The 17,765-nt window shown below is 39.4% G+C and overlaps 1 long non-coding RNA gene across 2 annotated transcripts in view; it reads right to left on the bottom strand.

Annotated features, from left to right (window-relative positions):
- Positions 1–17,765, bottom strand: part of LOC103009456 (uncharacterized) — a 64,405-nt gene that overhangs the window by 40,704 nt on the left and 5,936 nt on the right. The window contains exons 2-3 of one of the 2 annotated variants that reach the window (XR_009006772.1): positions 6,710–6,818; positions 6,242–6,373 (exon numbers count right to left, since the gene is read on the bottom strand). This is a non-coding gene — a long non-coding RNA (uncharacterized LOC103009456). Of the gene's footprint in view, positions 1–6,241; positions 6,374–6,709; positions 7,585–17,765 lie in introns of those variants that run through there. The other variant, XR_009006773.1, reaches the window with a different exon arrangement.

Below are 17,765 nucleotides of genomic sequence, written 5' to 3'. Positions count from 1 at the left end.
TATATTACCGAATGAATTGACCTTAACGTGAAGAACACGTTACACATAAAACAATTTGCAAGAGGGCCTTCATATTTAATCTTTATACCATTTGATTCGCATCACAAACATGTTATATAACTGATCCAAGGCTAAAAATGACTAAAACTCCCATGACTCTTCCTGCTGATGGTTTCTCTGAGCTGGTACAGAGTTAAAAATGTCATTTCTACAAATGAAAAATTGCCTTTACTGAAATTCAACAATTTCATGGTAATTATCCATCCATATTTCCTTTTCATATGCTTTCATTTGGATAAAATTTCATTTAATATCATCAAATAAGTTTTCTTTGGGGCACAGTGATTTTCATATTGTCAACTAATAACCAGTCAGGTGTGTGTCCTGGTGTTTCCCAGAATCACCCTTTTTTCCTTTTCCATTTTAAGTCAGTACTTTCCTTCTTAGTTTCAGGAATATTTTGTACTGAAGAGGCAAAATATCTCCAGATTTTTAGAAAAAGAAATTTTGTTCTTAAATCTGTGGCCAACTTTAGCTGCCAAAACTCAACCTCCTATTTACTCATTCACTACACGAGAGCTTACAAACCAAGCTCCAATCTCACCGATTCACAAAGAGTTCTGGAAATCCCACACACCTATGGGTGGGATCCACTGAAAGGATGTAGACAGGTGGCTCTCCTACTTAAGCAGGCATCAGAATCACCTGGAAACTTGTTAAAGCAAACTGCTGATTCAGTAGGTCTGATCTGGGCCCAAGAATTTGCATTTCTAGCAATTTCCTGGATGATGCTGATGCCGCTGATGCCATGACCACGACCTGAAAACCGCTGCATAAATCCCTCTGCACTAACCTCCAATCTGGAAAGATACTGACTTTTCTCAACACACACCAACTTTAAGGTTAAAAAGGTTAGAAAAACAGCTAAAACCCTCAAGAATTCATTTGCAGCCCTCACCTACTCTAGAGATCCTGGATTCCATAATCACTTGCTAAAGTCACTGCTACTGATTCTGTGGCCTTCTGGATTCTGGATCCTGGATCCTTTTCCCTTGCCAAGATTTTCAGAATTTTCCACATTCCCTCTGCTTCATTACTAGAGCACTGTTGCCCTTGTCTCAGTATCACATCACTGTTACTGATCTTCTGATTCGGATAAAAGCCCAATGAAGGAAAAACTTAGCTCCTTTTCCGAAGGCAGATGCCAACTGCTCACCAGGTCATGATTTCTCTAAAGCACTTTTAAGAGTTCAACATTTACTAGCAAGTCAGTAAGTCCCTCTTCATTTTAAAACCTCTCCATACTCAGAGGGAGGGGGCAATCTGGTATTAGCCTCTCTTATTGCAAACACTTTAATAGCTCGTGAACAATTCTGAGAGGTAAAAACACGTCCTCAGTAGACTAACGACTGCAATAGAGAAAGCATAAGAGCAGGAAAGGTGAGAATGTGGCTGGACTCACATCCCCTTAGAGTCATCTTAATTTATTCCTCTGCACTCCAAGCCATTTACAAGACACTTAAAACATAGCTTAGGCTCTATTAGAGTCCCTGGCACAAAGCAGGTTTGCACAAAGCACTGTTTTTTTGGTCATGGAGCAAAATCATGTACAGATTACCTTATGTCTAATACTGTATGTGAGATAGTTCAGGGAGCAATCATGGGTAATCTTTATCAAAACAAAAAAAAAACAAAAAAAAACCCTTTCTGAATGATCTTCTCACAGCTAACACAATGATTTAAGACAATGCCAAAGCATATTAACAACTACAATTAATTTATGGTAAAGAGCAAGGATTTAAAAGCACCTTGTTAATACAAGGTAAAAACACACTGTATTAGGTATCAGAGATCACCTGTTTCACTTGTGCAGCCCAGTCTCCACGTAACAGAGTCAGAGAGGAAAACTCAGTGGTTAAAATAGCCAAAATGATGTCGCCATCCTAGCACCTAAGTAGATGGAGGACACGTGTCAGCCATGCTTGCCATTGTCTGGTTCTAGCTCCCTAATTTACACTTGCCGTCTCTGAACCTCTAAGGCCTCTTCCCCTGTCACATTTGGAAAAAGGAAAACCTCATACTGTAGAGCAATGAAATTGATTTCCATTGGCCAAATAGAACAGGAAGGCTTCTTGCTTCAGAAGCACACCTCAGGGCTTTCCCTCAGGGTCTTCCCTACGTCAGGCGCCAGAGGCCACAGAAGCAAGGAGGGCCTCTGTCAGTCCACACACAGACCAGAATGAGTCAGGAGCGGCCTATTCCACTTTCCAGGCACCATCCTCACCACCTTCTTCCCCTCTCGTTAGGAAAAGCTCTCATTTCCACACTTAACACTTGTTGACTGATGAGACCTCAGGGTAAATGAATGCCAATGCTTCATCTCAACCAGGTGTTTACTTTTATATATCTTATCATGGATTAGAGATTGAAATGCTTTCTCCCCTTACGGGGATTTTAGCCATCAGCAAGTAGATGGAGTTTGTAGGGAGCACCTAAGAACCACTTTCTGGAAATGGAGGGGAATGTGATGGGTAGGAGGCAAGAGCCACAGGACAGCAGTGCCCCAGAAACACAGCCTCAGGGACTGGAGCCCTTCTTCCCCCAGCACGAATATCTCGTGCAGTCTCAGCCTGAATGCAGAGGGTTTCCTTTCCTTTCCCACCCTTTGACCCCACCCAGCCCTGCACCAAGTACTCAGATGCCAGCCTCCTAGGCTCATTTGGACACATGGGGGTGTTTCTGGTTGTCGCAAGGACTGCAGAGTAACCCTAGCATTTTCTAGGCTTCCTTGCTCATCTTTTCAAACTGGGCAGAGGGGGTCGGGATCACTCTGTGTGTGCGGATCAAATGCGGTAGCTTTGCATTATGGCGTGCACGTGTATGAGGGGGCTAATTTTTTTTTCCTTCCAATGTTATTGAGATATAATTGACATACAGCACTAACTACGTTTAAGGTGTACAGCGTAAAGATCTGCCTCTTCTACATCATGAAATTATTACCACAATAAGTTTAGTGACAACCATCACCTCATATAGATACAAAATAAAAGAAAAAATTTTTTCCTTGTGATGAGAACTCTTAGGGTTTACTTTAACAACTTTCATATATAACATACAGCAGTGTTAATCATATGTATCATGTTGAGCATTACATCCCTAGTACTTATTTATTTTATAACTGGAAGTTTGTACCTTGTTACCACCTTCAGATGCCCCCTCTCCTCACCCCTGCCTCTGGTAACCACAAATCTGATCTCTTATTCTATGAGTTTGTTCGGTTTTGAAGTATTATTGACCTACAGCACTATGTTAGTTCCCATTACACAACATAGTGATTCAATATTTCTATACATTCAAAATGATCACCACAATAAGTCTAGTTGCCATCTGTCACCATACAAAGATATTACATTATTATTGACTATATTCCCCACACTGAACATTTCATACTTGTGACTCATTTATTTTGTAACTGGAAGTTCATATTTCTTAATCTCCTTCACCTATTTCTCTCATCCCCCTTCTTCCCTCCCCTCTGGCAACCACCCATTTGTTCTCTGTATCTATGATTCTGTTCCTGGTTTGCTATGTTGGTTCATTTGTCTTGTTTTTTAGGTTTCACATAAAGGGAAATCATACAGTATTTGTCTTTCTCTGTCTGACTTTTTTCACTTAGCATAATACCCTCTAGGTCCATCCATGTTGTCACAAATAGCAAGATTTCATTCTTTTTTATGGCTGAGTAATATTCCATTGTGTGTGTGTGTGTGTGTGTGTGTGTGTGTGTGTGTGTGTGTGTATATATACCACATATTCTTTATCCATTCATCTATTCATGGGCACTTAGGTTGCTTCCATAACCTGGCTATTGTATATAATGCTACAATGAACAGTGAAGTACATACATCTTTTTGAACTAATTTTTCATTTTCTCTGAATAACTACCCAGAAGTAGAATTGCTGGATCATACATTATTTTTCTTTTTATTTTTCTGAGGAAACTCCATACTCTTTTCCATAGTGGCTGCACCAATTTCCATCCCCACCAACAGTGCACAAGGATTCACTTTTCTCCACATCCTCACCAACAGTTTTTATTTGTTGTTTTTTTGATAGCCATTCTGGCAGGTGTGAGGTGGTGGTATCTCACTGTGGCTTTGATTTACATTTCCTTGGTGATTAGTGATGTTGAGCATCTTTTCATGTGTCTGTTGGCCATCTATTTGTCTTCTTTGGAAAAATTTCTATTCAGGTCCTCTGCCCCTTTTTTCATTGGGTGGTTTGTTTTTTTGATATTGAATTGTATGAATTCTTTGTATATTTTGGATATTAACCCCTTATTGGATATATCATTTGCAAATATCTTCTCCCATTCAATAGGCAGTCTTTTCATTTTGTTGATAGTTTCCTTCACTGTACAAAAGCTTTTTAGTTTGATGTAGTCCCATTTGTTTATTTCTGCTTTTGTTTCCCTGGCCTGAGGAGACATATCCAAAGAAATAGTGCTAAGACCAATGTCAAAGAACATACTACCTATGTTTTCTTCTAGGAGTTTTATGGTTTCAGGTCTTACATTTAAGTTTTTAATCCATTTTGAGTTTATTTTTGTATAAGGTGTGAGAAAGTAGTCCAGTTTTCCCAACACCATTTATTGAAGAGGCTGTCTTTTTTCCCATTCTATCTTCTTGCCTCCTTTGTCATAGATTAATTGCCCATGTAAGTGTGAGTTCATTTCTGGGCTCTCTATTCTGTTCCATTCATCTATGTCCCTGTGTTTGTGCCAGCGCAATACTGTTTTGATGACTAAAGCTTTGTAGTTTAGCTTGAACTCAGGGAGTATGATGATACCTCTTGTTTTGTTCTTTTTTTCTTAAGATTGTTTTGGCTATTCAGGGTCTTTTGTGTTTCTATACAAAATTTAGAATTATTTATTCCAGTCATGTGAAAAATGCCAGTGGTGTTTTAATAGGGATTTCATCAAATCTGTAGATTACCTTGGATGGTATGGTCATTTTAACAATATTAATTCTTCCAATCCATGAGTTTTTTATCATGAAAATGTTCAAATATGTACAAAAGAATAGTATAATCAACTAGCATATCACTTCAGTCCTACATGATTCAGTGTGCATTTCTATAACGTAAGAACATTTTCTTACATAAGCACTACACCACTGCTACCCTTAATAAAATTCCTTGATATCATCTAACATCCAGTCCATATTCAATCCTGAACTGGAGAGAAATATTTCTATTTTGTATGGATAGCAGGAAAACTAATAATATAGAAAAAATGATTATAGTAATATGATTATAGATACTGAACAACTATCAAAGGGAAACAAAACTTAAAAACATTTGGTTTGTTTAGCTGTATTAAAACAGTACTAATTAAGGCAAATTATTCAACTGCTTGATATTTATCCCCAGTGACAACAGATCATCATAACAATTATGCATGTCATTAAATGTGCCCAGGATTACAGCTGGAATCAAATAGAATGTACACAAGTGGTACAGGCATCTGCTTGCAACTTGAAAATTGTTTACTTCGAAAGAAATAGAATTGACCTGGATAATCTGTGTTCAGACCCAGGGAAGTGTAGCTGATATCAAGAGTACAAAAACAATTTTGAACTTCATCAAACTCCTGACAACCTTCTCTCATTACCTTTGCAATGATACATTATACTCTTAGCTAGGCGAGAAAAATGTTGATATGAAACTACAGCACAAGTACAAAAATGCAATTGTTCTGGGACCTCTGAGGAAGAGGTATGAAAATCTTGGAGCCTGGAGGACCAGTTTTGCACACTGTAGCTGTTTAATAACTCCTCTTCCTCCTCCTCCTCCTCCCTATGCCCACCTCAGTTTGCAGGACTGCACAGGTGAGGGTTCAGAAAACCGACCTGGAGCAAATTCCTTCTCATGACACAGTTTGTCATTTGGAAAACACTGATGGTTACATCAAAAGGCTTTCTGCAATGTTACTGCACTACCTTCAGAGCAAATTTGCACAGTCCCTTCTAAATCTAGATTTAAAAAGGATGTACTTATTTCAAAGGAAAAAGGATTAAACAGAAGGTGAGGGGGAGCTCCAGGCACTTAAGTCTCCTTCCAATCTGGCAGTGAGTGTTTGCCATTAAGGCAGCCTCAGACCCTTGTTCTCATCCTCTCCAGGCCTTGTGTCCACTTGGTTCTTTGGACACAGAATCTAGTGAACTCAGGGACCCCAACTTACCCCAGTGGTCAACCAAGACTGTCTTAGAATCCTTCTGGCAAAAGTAACCTCAGAAATGTTGACCTCAACTCATTAGTGAGGTTGTAAGCATAACTGGGCAGCTTTTGCTAAGTTCACATTAGCCACAGCCTTCTGCAAAAGGGGAAGAAAGAAAGAGGGAGTGAGGGAGGGAGGAAAGGAGAGAGGGAAGGGAGGGCTGAGCTTGGAAATGGACTCTCTGAAACCAAAGTACTGGTGAACTTGTTAAAGATTTTTAAGTCTGACAGGCCAGCTTTCCCAAACCATGGCAGCTGTAAAGCGAATATAATTATACTTAGCAGAAGCCACCAGAATTTTGAAGTTACCCTAAATTTAAAGCTTCTGGGAGACTTAATTAAATTTAATGAAAACCATAGCTGCTAAACAAAGATGTTGTAGCTCCTACTTAGTTATTCCTGAGAAAATTAAGTAGCAATCATGAAGACATACCTCAGCTTTCACATTTAAGCCGCTAGGTAGTAATGCCCAAAGTCTATAAATAAGGTAATGCTCTCTTCTTTTCATTAGCCAGTAGCATTGTCAAACTACTCATCTGCTCCTGTAAGAAAGAAAATCAGAACTAGAACAGAAGGAAAAAATAAGAGGAAAGAAAAAGGAAGTACAGGGAAGTTATCCTAAGTGTGATATAGGGTAATATCCTAGCGGACTTCAAACCCTTGAGCTCCTCCACCATCCCCACCACTCCCTCCTGTGGCATTTCTTTTGTTTTTTAAAAAATTGCATGTTGTCTGCCATTGCAGAATTAGTACCCAGTTAGTTCAGGTCAGGATGGATGTCTGTAAATCACAGCACCAGAATACGTGGCTCGTTATGCTCCCATGGTAATCTTACTTAACCTGGACTATTTATATGTAGAAATAATCATGATCCTTTTGATGGATTTGAGCAACAGGATGGTAGAGATAGAGTGAAACCTGACCCCAGGCAGAAATTCTACTCTCGGACTAGTACAGGGAGGAGGGGGAGATGAAGTGGCCTAATCTGCCTTCACGGAGGGCAACCAGACAGTCCAGGACGGGGTGCGTAAACAGTAATGTGCACCAGAATCCCCTGGAGGGAGATTGCGAGACCTTATCCTAAGAGCTTCTGATACAGTAGGTCTGAAGTTGGGCCCCAAAACTTGCCTCTCTAACAAATTCCCAGGAGACACGAATACTGCTGGTCCAGAGACCATATTTTGTTTTCATTTTTTTTACTTTTAGTTTTTTTGTTTGTTTTTTGTTTGTTTTTAATTGGGGTACAGTTGTTTTACAATGTTGTGTTAGTTTCTACTGTACAGCGAAGTGGAGTTCCCTGTGCTATACAGCAGGTTCTCATTAATTACCTATTTTATACATATTTGTGTATATATGTCAATCCCAATCTCCCAATTCATCCCACCACCCCTCTTTCCCCCCTTGGTGTCCCTACATTTGTTCTCTACATCTGTGTCTTTATTTCTGCCTTGCAAACCAGTTCATCTGTAACATTTTTCTAGATTCCACATATATGCATTAATATACGATATTTGTTTTTCTCTTTCTGACTTACTTCGCTCTGTATGACAGTCTCTAGGTCCATCCACATCTCTACAAATGACCCAATTTTGTTCCTTTTTATGGCTGAGTAATATTCCATTGTATATATATACCACTTCTTCTTTATCCATTCGTCTGTCTATGGGCATTTAGGTTGCTTCCATGACCTGGCTATTGTAAATAGAGCTTCAATGAACATTGTGGTACATGACTCTTTTTGAATTATGGTTTTCTCAGGCTGCATGCCCAGTAGTGGGGTTGCTGGGTCATATGGTAATTCTATTTTTAGTTTTTTGAGGAAGCTCCATACTGTTCTCCATAGTGGTTGTATCAATTTACATTCCCACCGACAGTGCAAGAGGGTTCCCTTTTCTCCACACCCTCTCCAGCATTTGTTGTTTGTAGATTTTCTGATGATGCTCATTCTAACTGGTGTGAGGTGATACCTCATTGTAGTTTTGATTTGCATTTCTCTAATAATTAGTGATGCTGAGCATCTTTCCATGCATTTGTTGGCCATCTGTATGTCTTCTTTGGAGAAATGTCTATTTAGGTCTTCTGCCCATTTTTGGATTGGGTTGTTTGTTTTTTTGATATTGAGCTGCATGAGCTGTTTGTATATTTTGGAGATTAATCCCTTGCTTAGTTAGCAAATATTTTCTCCTATTCTGAGGGCTGTCTTTTTGTCTTGTTTATGGTTTCCTTTGCTATGCAAAAGCTTTTAAGTTTCATTAGGTCACATTTGTTTATTTTTGTTTTTATTTCCATTACTCTAGGAGGTGGGTCAAAAACATCTTGCTGTGATTTATGTCAAAGAGTGTTCTTCTTGTTTTCCTCTAAGAGTTTTATAGTATCCAGTTTTACATTTAGGTCTTTTATCCATTTTGAGTTTATTTTTGTGTACAGTGTTAGGGAGTGTTCTAATTTCATTCCTTCACACGTAGCTGTCCAGTTTTCCCAGCACCACTTATTGAAGAGCCTGCAGAGACCATATTTTGAAAACCACAGGTCTAAGACATACTGTCTCAGAAGTTTAGAAAACAGAGGCATGTTTGGGAAATGGTTTGGTATTAGGTGAATCCAATCCAAAACATAGAAGATACGGTTGAGACAACTAAGCCAGCAATGATAGAAAGCAGATGGGTAATGGGTGAGTCCCAGAAATCTGCCCCATAAGGGCAGGCCCTTCACCATCAGATGAGGAGTAAAGTCTCACCCTAGGAAAAGTGAACAGAGCTGGGTGGGGTCCCAAAGCCATGATCAACCTGCTGAAATCAGATCAGGACCTCAGCCCTCAAGGGAACCAGCCAATATGTTGTAGGGGGTCCCCAGGGGCTGATGGAATGAATCTGGGACAGAGAGCTTCAGGGAAGGGAAGCTGGGAGCATCTCCTACCAGAAAGAAAGATCCAACCCATCTGCAGGTAGACTGGAACACGTGCTCCCTCTCCTGGCATCAGAACTTTGACAACCAGGACCCACCCCACACCCCCACACAGACAAACTCTTGCCTGCAAGTGCTCCAGGGCCTGACAACCCCTGTATAAGTAAGCAAAGCTCCTGCATCACTGAACTCTACACTCATCTGACTACATTTAGAGCATTGTCTCTCCCAATTTAATGACTCATAAAGCACAGAACTATAAAGTGGTCTTATTAAAACATATTTCACAGTTAGCTAGTGGGAAGCAGCAGCATAGCACAGGGAGGTCAGCTCGGTGCTCTGCGATGACCTAGAGGGGTGGGATAGGGAGGGTGGGAGGGAGGCTCAAGAGGGAGGGGATATGGGGACATGTGTATGCATATGGCTGATTCACTTTGGTGTGCAAAAGAAACTAACACAGTATTGTGAAGCAATTATACTCCAATAAAGATCTATTAAAAAAACATATTTCACATTCATTTTCATCTAACTCTTAAAACAACCCCAAGAGATGCACCAAGAAAACAGCCAAGAGGAGGGATGCTCAGGAATCACAGGACTGGCTCTCAGACCCACCACTGTGTGAAGTTGGGATTGGCCTCCTGACTCCAAGGCTAACATTGTTCCCCTTAGTTCATATTCCTTCCCTTTTGAAAAGGATTTGTTTGTGGGGTTTTTTTTGGCGGGGTGTGGCTTGATTTTATATATTTATGTATTTATTTATTTTTATTAGTTCTTTTGAAAAAAATTTTTAATTCTTTTACTTTTATACAATTTTTAAAGGTTATTTTCTATTTACAGTTACTACAAAATACTGGCTATATTCTCTGTGTTGTACAATGTATCTTTTTTTTCAATTGAAATATAGTTGATTTACAATGTTGTATTGGTTTCAGGTGTACAGCACAGTGATTCAGTTATACATACATATATATCTATTTTTTTCAGATTCTTTTCCCTTATAGGTTATTACAAAATATTGAGTATAGTTCCCTGTGCTATACAGTAGGTCCTTGTTGGTTATCTATTTTATATATAGTGGGGTGTATATGTTAATCCCAACCTCCTAATTTATCCCTCTCCCCCACCCCCCTTTCCCGTTCAGTAACCATAAGTTTGTTGAAAACAATTTGAACCAACTCTACAGGAGGAATTTAATCTCTCCTGCTTCATTAAGCAAAAACAAAAAAATCAACAGATTATACCAGAAAACATATTTCATCATTACACTCAATTATGTAACACTTAGCACAGCCTGTTTTCCTACGAAAGTCCCTCCCTGCCTTCGGAAAAACAGAGTTCTCTATCACTAGAGGTAACCAAGAAAAGGCGGCACAAACACCCACCAGGTACATCAAAAAAGGAATTCAAGCATCCAGTGGGATGGATATTGACTGATGTTTCATTTTATTGATTTTAAATTCTCTTAATTTCTCTATTAAGCTCATTTTTAAAAACAGACTCAACATCCTTATTACCATTTCCATAATTTTTATGTGTAAAATGTTTCTGTGGGCACAGTAATTTTAAAAGACAATGAAAATTCAGTATTTTCACTGCAATGTTTAACATAAATGACAATGCATGTTTTCATACTTGCCAGTCCGTTTATTTTTGACAAGTTGAAGTACCCGGTAAAATGTTTCTTACCAGAATCCATGGGTTTGGAATTCCAAAATTAGAACAATACCCATACCTCACAATCCTAAGTATGTGTATTTCTTGCCCAATGGTATTTTTACTATCTGAAAGTGTTTTCTTTAATCTTCTTTGATGCACTTTCTCCTATTCTTTCTATTGCTCACACTGTAAACTTTGAAAATAAATGTCCTTAGGCATCAACTCTGTGATGTTTACTATAAAACCTGGCAAATTTTTAATGGGATCATTATAAATTCTGCTTGTTAAACCCAAGGAAAAGTATAGGTATATCAATATTTTAAATGGAAAGCCCATCAAGGCAACATGCCACACAGACTTAGGAGATTAGTGACGTGAGCTGGGTTTGATTGCTGGCGCCACTACATCCTAACTCTGTGACTTTGGGAAAGTTTTCTCTTTGGAAAAAATGATGAAAATTGCACATAACTCACAGGAATAGAATGCAATCATGTATGTGGGGCGCCGGCATAATGGATAAGGCAGCAGTGTTTCATAGTGATTTACAAAGATTGCCTGTATCCAAATCCCAGATCTGCCACTTAGCTATATGCTGTTGAACAAGTTATTGAACCTCCCCAAACCTGTCTCCTTGTCTTTATAATAGGGATGATGATATTATCTACTTCGTAGGCTTGTCGTGATGATTAGCTGGGATAATACTTGTAAAACCCTTGGCACTGGGTCCTGCAGCTGGTGGGCAACTCAGGGATGCTAGTTCCCTGTCCCAGCATCCTCTTCCCAAGCTGCCTCCAAGTTTCCCTACTCACTTCTCCCTAACTTGCCATCCTACTTTGCCCCAAAGGAAAAAAATATTTGTAAGGGAGAGGCAGAATTCCTTTTAGAGAAAGAATTATCTTTGTTTAGGCATATACACTGAAATCCTCCCTAGCTGTGAAAAGAGCTCCAATGGCCTGGTTGAGAAACAGAGCTAAACTGTTAGGTATATTGGCTTTATTAAGCATGGAGACGTGGGAGGTAAGGAAGGCAGACGTGAGAGGAGTCAGCCTATTTGGGGCTTTTCAACAGTGGGAGTGGCAAAGGCACTACTAAGAACCAGAGCATCTAGTATATTCCACAAGTAGCCTACTGGGCTAAGCTGTGAGGTAAACCCTCTGTGTTAATCCTAATGCTTCATTCCTGGTCTAGTACACATAACTACCTTGTGTAAATGGTTTGGGATAAAATATGAGCAAAAATGAATGCTGTTCTGCATTTAGATCCAATGCAATGATAAAAGAAGGGAATAACTGAATAAGGAGAGATGAGAGACTGCTAATTCAATGAAGTCAGAAAATTATATCAAAAGATGACTAGAAAAACTATTAACCACTGCTCCCCTCCCCAAGAATACTTGGACATGTTGGTAGGGACATGGGAGTTCGCATTGTAAGCAGGACGGAGACTCTTTGAATCAAATATTAAATGAAAGGTGACCAAAGAGGCTGAAAAACCCAGGCCCCCGCCACCTTCTTTCCACCAAGACTGCTGACATCTTGACTATGCCAATTCTCTTTTTTCATCACTGGTTTTCATTGGACATCTATATACAGTATTATTCCTACTTGATAAAGTGAAATAATTGGTTTCAAAGGAAGATTGGAACTTTAATGTTTATAGACTCCTAAAATCTTGAAACCAGAAGACCTTCTGGTGATGACCTAGTTCAAGCTCTTAACAACTAGGAAACCAGCCTAGAGAATGCTTGCCCAGTTTTCATGCAAGTTACCAGCAGCAAAAGGACTTGAGTTTTCAGCCAAGGGCAACTATTCCCTTCCTTATCATTGGCTGTTTCAAGTCAGAAAGCGAATAAAATTAAGCCTAAGTATGTAAGGGGGCTCATAAAACTAGGGAGCTATTACTAGTTGCCTGCATATGTTCCTGAGTTGTGATGTTAGTTAATCCATTTTAGCAATAGATAATCTCTTTATTTCAACTACACCAATCAATGCATTATTATATCAGGTAACTTTCTAACGTTCTCCTTAGAATAAAATATCATGATGAAACTCAATCTTTGAGATATAGAAGTGAAATTGAGTATGAAAGCAGACCCATTTGATTATCATAATTTCTGAAGTTTTTCATAGAGAACAGACTTGTGGTAGCCAAGGGGAAGGTGGGGCGGGGAGGGATGGATTGGGAGTTTGAGATTAGTAGATGCAAGCTAGTATATATGGGATGGATAAACAACAAGGTCCTACTGTATAGCACAGGGAACGATATTCAGTACCCTGTGATAAACCATAATGGGAAAGAATATGAAAAAGAACGTATATATATGAATAACTGAATCACTTTGCTATACAGCAGAAATTAACACAACATTGTAAATCAACTATACTTCAATACAGTAAATTTTTAAAAACTTCTGAAGTTTTCATTTGCTTTCCTATGTCTCGAACTGATTTTCAGGTGAGTTAAAGTGAACACAATTTACAAAATTCAATGCCTTTACAAAGAATATGAAATGTCAATATTTTCTGTTGTAGTCTAATTACTGAATAAGCAATTAAGCCAATTTTCACTGAATTTATGAAATGAAAATCAACTAAACACTTTAATTAACTTAATTTTGGAGATTTGTAACTTGGGATTTTTTTTTAAATGGCTGTGTGATAAAGTCATAGTCCTACAGCAATTCAATATGTTTACAGTAGTAATAATTTTACTTTTTAGATATACAAAGAAGATAAAGATGAGCTACTGTATGGAAATTGGAGTTAATAGACCATGTCTTAGGCCTCTAAGCATTATTCTTTTATAATAGTTATAGTTATAAGCCTAATTAATTCAAGAAAGAAGTTGACTTTGTCAACTACAAGATTTTATCAGAAAAATACAAAGAATATTGGTTTGGATATTGGAGGAGGGGTGGAGGTCCAGAAGAGATGAGTCCCTAAGGTTTTGTAAAAAGGCACTTAGGGAATGAAACTTCAATACATAAAGAAAGAAGGTATAAGGTACAAGTGAGAAGCATATTTTCAACTCTGCAAGAATTAGAAATAAAAAATGCCAAAGATTGGCCTCTCTGGTCCAATTAATTATACAATACCCAGCCTTCTCCTATTTCACCTTTAGTTAGATAATTTTCTATAATTCCAAAGTTACAGAGCAAAAGTACTGCTAGCTTTATAGACACAGCGCTTCTCGGATCCCCAATCTCCTTAATTAAGGAGTCTATTTTAAGACAAATCATATTACCTTAAAAGATAGGGATGGAAAGATATGTTTAAAGATACTGCTTGGAATGCATAGTAGAACAAACACAAACTAGGAGATGGTGAGTTTGTTTCTTGGTCTGACTCTTACACCTCTCCCAGTATGACCTGGGACAACTCATCAACTTCTCGGAGTTTCACTGCCATCTGTCAAATGAATTTTTTTGTTTTCAATTGTCAACTCTAAAGAATAGAAACTGACAATTCACACGTGGAGAAATACATACTCCTTAAACAACTCATGGAAAAATGTTCATTCTCTAATTAATTTTAAAATGCAATTTAAATCAAACCAGAGAAACCACTGAACATCTGCTAAAGAATAAGAATTCCTTTTAATGATAATAATCATTAAGAAGTAACAGTAAAATTGGATTCACTCATGCAATGAGCTGCTTAAGATCAGATATTCTCTCTTCCTTATTCCCATCTAAATCTTTAATGCCCAGTGCACATTAGGAGTTCAATAAACAGTCATTAACTGACTATCCATTGGTGGGCTTGAAAATTGTTATTTGGGAATCAGTATGGTTACATGTAGCAAAAACCATATATCTGGAATAGCTCACACATTAGGCTGAAAGGTGAAGAGTGAGGGGAAATGGTTTATTCCAATCTGTCCTAACTCACCTCCACAGGCCAATAAACTTGAGTACCCTTTACTGGGCAGAGGAAAAAGAAGACAGGTCTATTTTTATAGGGGACAGTGGGCCAGAAGGTAGTGGTACCAAAAGCCCCTCTCTCTAATCTCCCAATCTGAAATCTAAGGTGAAATACTCTTACTGCCCAGGTGTCCTCCCTTGGGACATGGGCCAAAGTGATGGCTCACTCTGGACTGAGGCTTGGTTGCCACGGAACCCCAACTTCAGTTGATTATTCAAAAAGGCAAAAGAGTCAGATCGCTGAAACACACAGTACTACCCACCTTCTTATGATACAGTCTGTGAACAGGACTGTATCTTCTGATGATGACGGGTTCCTAATCAGATGCAGGGCCCTGCTCCTCCTGGCCCAGCATCTGCACACAGCAGTACGCACTTCCTGCCCACTTTACTTCCACAGACACCTCATTTGAATCAGAGGTCTAAGTCATATTGCTTCAATTGCTTTCTCTTGCTTGGTGATACAAGATTTAGTCACATTAGGAACTAAGGGACTGTTGCAGTCCACAGGCATTGACTTGTATAAGGCTTTTTGTATAAGACTTTTGTTTTTTATGACAGAACTCGCCATTCATAAACATGCTGACATGTTTGCTCTCCTTTCCTCACCTCCCAAAGTGGGATAAGCACAAATGAAACCTCTTGGCTGTATAGGACTGTCACAAGCTGCTCTTACCCTTTGACCCAATAATCCTACCCCTAAAAGCTTTGTCTAAGAAAACAGTTCAGAAGAATTGAAATGTCTAAAACAGTAATGTTTAAATAGAGGGTAGTGGTTCGTGAATGTTGATGGAGATGAAAAGGGAAGATCAAGGGGATACTGGAGTTGCTGGTTTGGAAAACTGGGTAGATGCTGGTGCCACTCGCCGACACAGGGAGTGCAGCGTGTGGCTGGTGGGGGCACAGCCAGTGCGTGTGCCGTGTGGTTTTACCTGCCTGGGTGCGGGAGTGGGAGAGGGCCTTTCACACTTCCATAATTCATATGAATTCATATTTTCATAATTGTTCAAAGCAAATAAAGGTGACGGTTCAATATTTTGTTTTCTAAACTGGCACTCTCAGCACCTATGCCTGAAGGCCATATCCACCGCTCCCCCCGCCCCCCGCAACCCTGGCCTGTTTTTGGACAGGTTTTTACCTTTTTTTACAAAGCTGTTTTTAAAAAAAGAAGATGCTACAGAGACCATATGTGGCCTACAAAGCCTAGAATACTACTCTCTAGCCCTTTACAGAAAATGTTTGCTGACAGCTGATTTAACCCATCGTTGTTCTTTACTGACATGCTTGTAACTTCAAAAGACACTAAGGAAGACAGAGCTGTTCAATCTCCCTTCACATAAAACTCACTTGAAGTGATACTTTTTAGACATAATTTTATGTCTTCTTCCATGCTGCCTTCAAAAACTTCCCCTGGCCAACACTGCCCCAACTCACGGCGTTTTCTACTTCTGTTTTCTGACTCTTATCAGCTGTGGACTCAAAAGTTATGCAACCGAACTGTCTAAAAGACGGATTCTCCATGAGGCCATCAACAGCTGTCCCATGAGCAAATTTTGAATTTTAGTGCCTCAACATTTCACCTCCTCAGATATCTTTTTATTTTTTAAGCTACGATAACCCTGATAGCTAGATGTCACTTACCAGGCAACTTCAGCCAATATACTGCAGACACATGTAATATAAATCTAGATTTTTAGTGGACACTTGCAGTTTTTCTATTTTGCCTACTTATGGGTTTTTGAATGGGTTATTGTCTTTCCTCTCCCCCCTTAAATAGCTTAGTCCACACTGACCTAAAACCTTCTGCTCTTCAGAAAATCACCTTCCTTAACTTTCAGCTTTTGAGGTTTCTCAACTTCAGAATTTCTCCACGGCATTGGATTATCGTTTAGTTTTGCTGCAATAGTCATTGACTTCAAGGATAAAGTTAATGTTGGGGTAGTATTCTTATTAAATAGATTATTATTCAAATCTATTTCTCTCCAACATACAATTCGGCTTTCTCAGATGGTTTGCTTTAAAATACACACACAGAGTCCTGCGAGCAGCAAACAGAGGCTGTTCTACTAGCGTGGGTTACGAATAGCTTCGCACAGGGACCACGCTGGGGAGGCTGAAGGATACAGAGGAGTTTGCCAGGTGACGAGGTGAAAAGGCACAGAAACCTTAGGGTAGACTTCTGAGATGTGGCACCCCATGCTCTAAACTTCCTCTGGTGTCATCGCTGATTCACCCTCAGGCCTTGTGGTCTGGCTGGGGCTGATCCTATCAGTGCAGAAGAGTTACCGTGTCAGGCCCGAGGCTGCTGTCCTTAGAAAGGTTCGCCTGCAAGGCTGGCCCTTCGCTGACATCTGGGAACTTAAAATTTTGAGAAGTTTCCCAATGTTCCCTCACTGAGAAGAGTGGTTCCCTGTGCACAAACTGCACAAACAATGTGGTTGATGCTAAATACCCGCTTTCCTTTTAGAAGTCTGGAATTTTGGTATGCACTCTGGCAGAAGACGCCTACGTGACTAGTCTCCTGATGAAAACCTCAGACGCTGAGTCTTGGTAGACATTTCACATGCCGTCATGATTTGATGCTGGGAAAATTAAGCATGTCCTGGATGACTCCACAGGGAAAGAACTCTTGGAAGCTTTTACCTGATTTCCTCTGGACTTATTCATGCATGCTTTCCCCTTTTCTGATTTTGCTTTGTATATTTTGATATAATAAATCAAATTCATAAGTCATAAGTATGACTATATGGTGAGTTCTGTGGGCCTCCTGACAAATCACCAAATCTGGGGAAAGTCTTGGGGCTCCCCAACACACTATCCTTTGCTACATGTATAGATGCAGGCCAATCAGCATACCCACAATCTCTAGCTACAGTGATGAGTTCAGGGATTGGCTTATAATCAATAACAGCTACTGAGACCAGATAAGGTCTTCACTGGGGCTTTTGGGAGAACCCAGTGGTCTCTCTTCTGCTGCTTGATTTGAGATGCGACTATGAGGCTG

This window comes from Balaenoptera acutorostrata, chromosome 2 (assembly GCF_949987535.1).
Source record: "Balaenoptera acutorostrata chromosome 2, mBalAcu1.1, whole genome shotgun sequence".
In the NCBI taxonomy this organism is placed as follows: Eukaryota; Metazoa; Chordata; class Mammalia; order Artiodactyla; family Balaenopteridae; genus Balaenoptera; species Balaenoptera acutorostrata.
The sequence above is the reverse complement of the archived record's forward strand: the minus strand, read 5'-3'. Positions and strand labels throughout refer to the sequence as shown.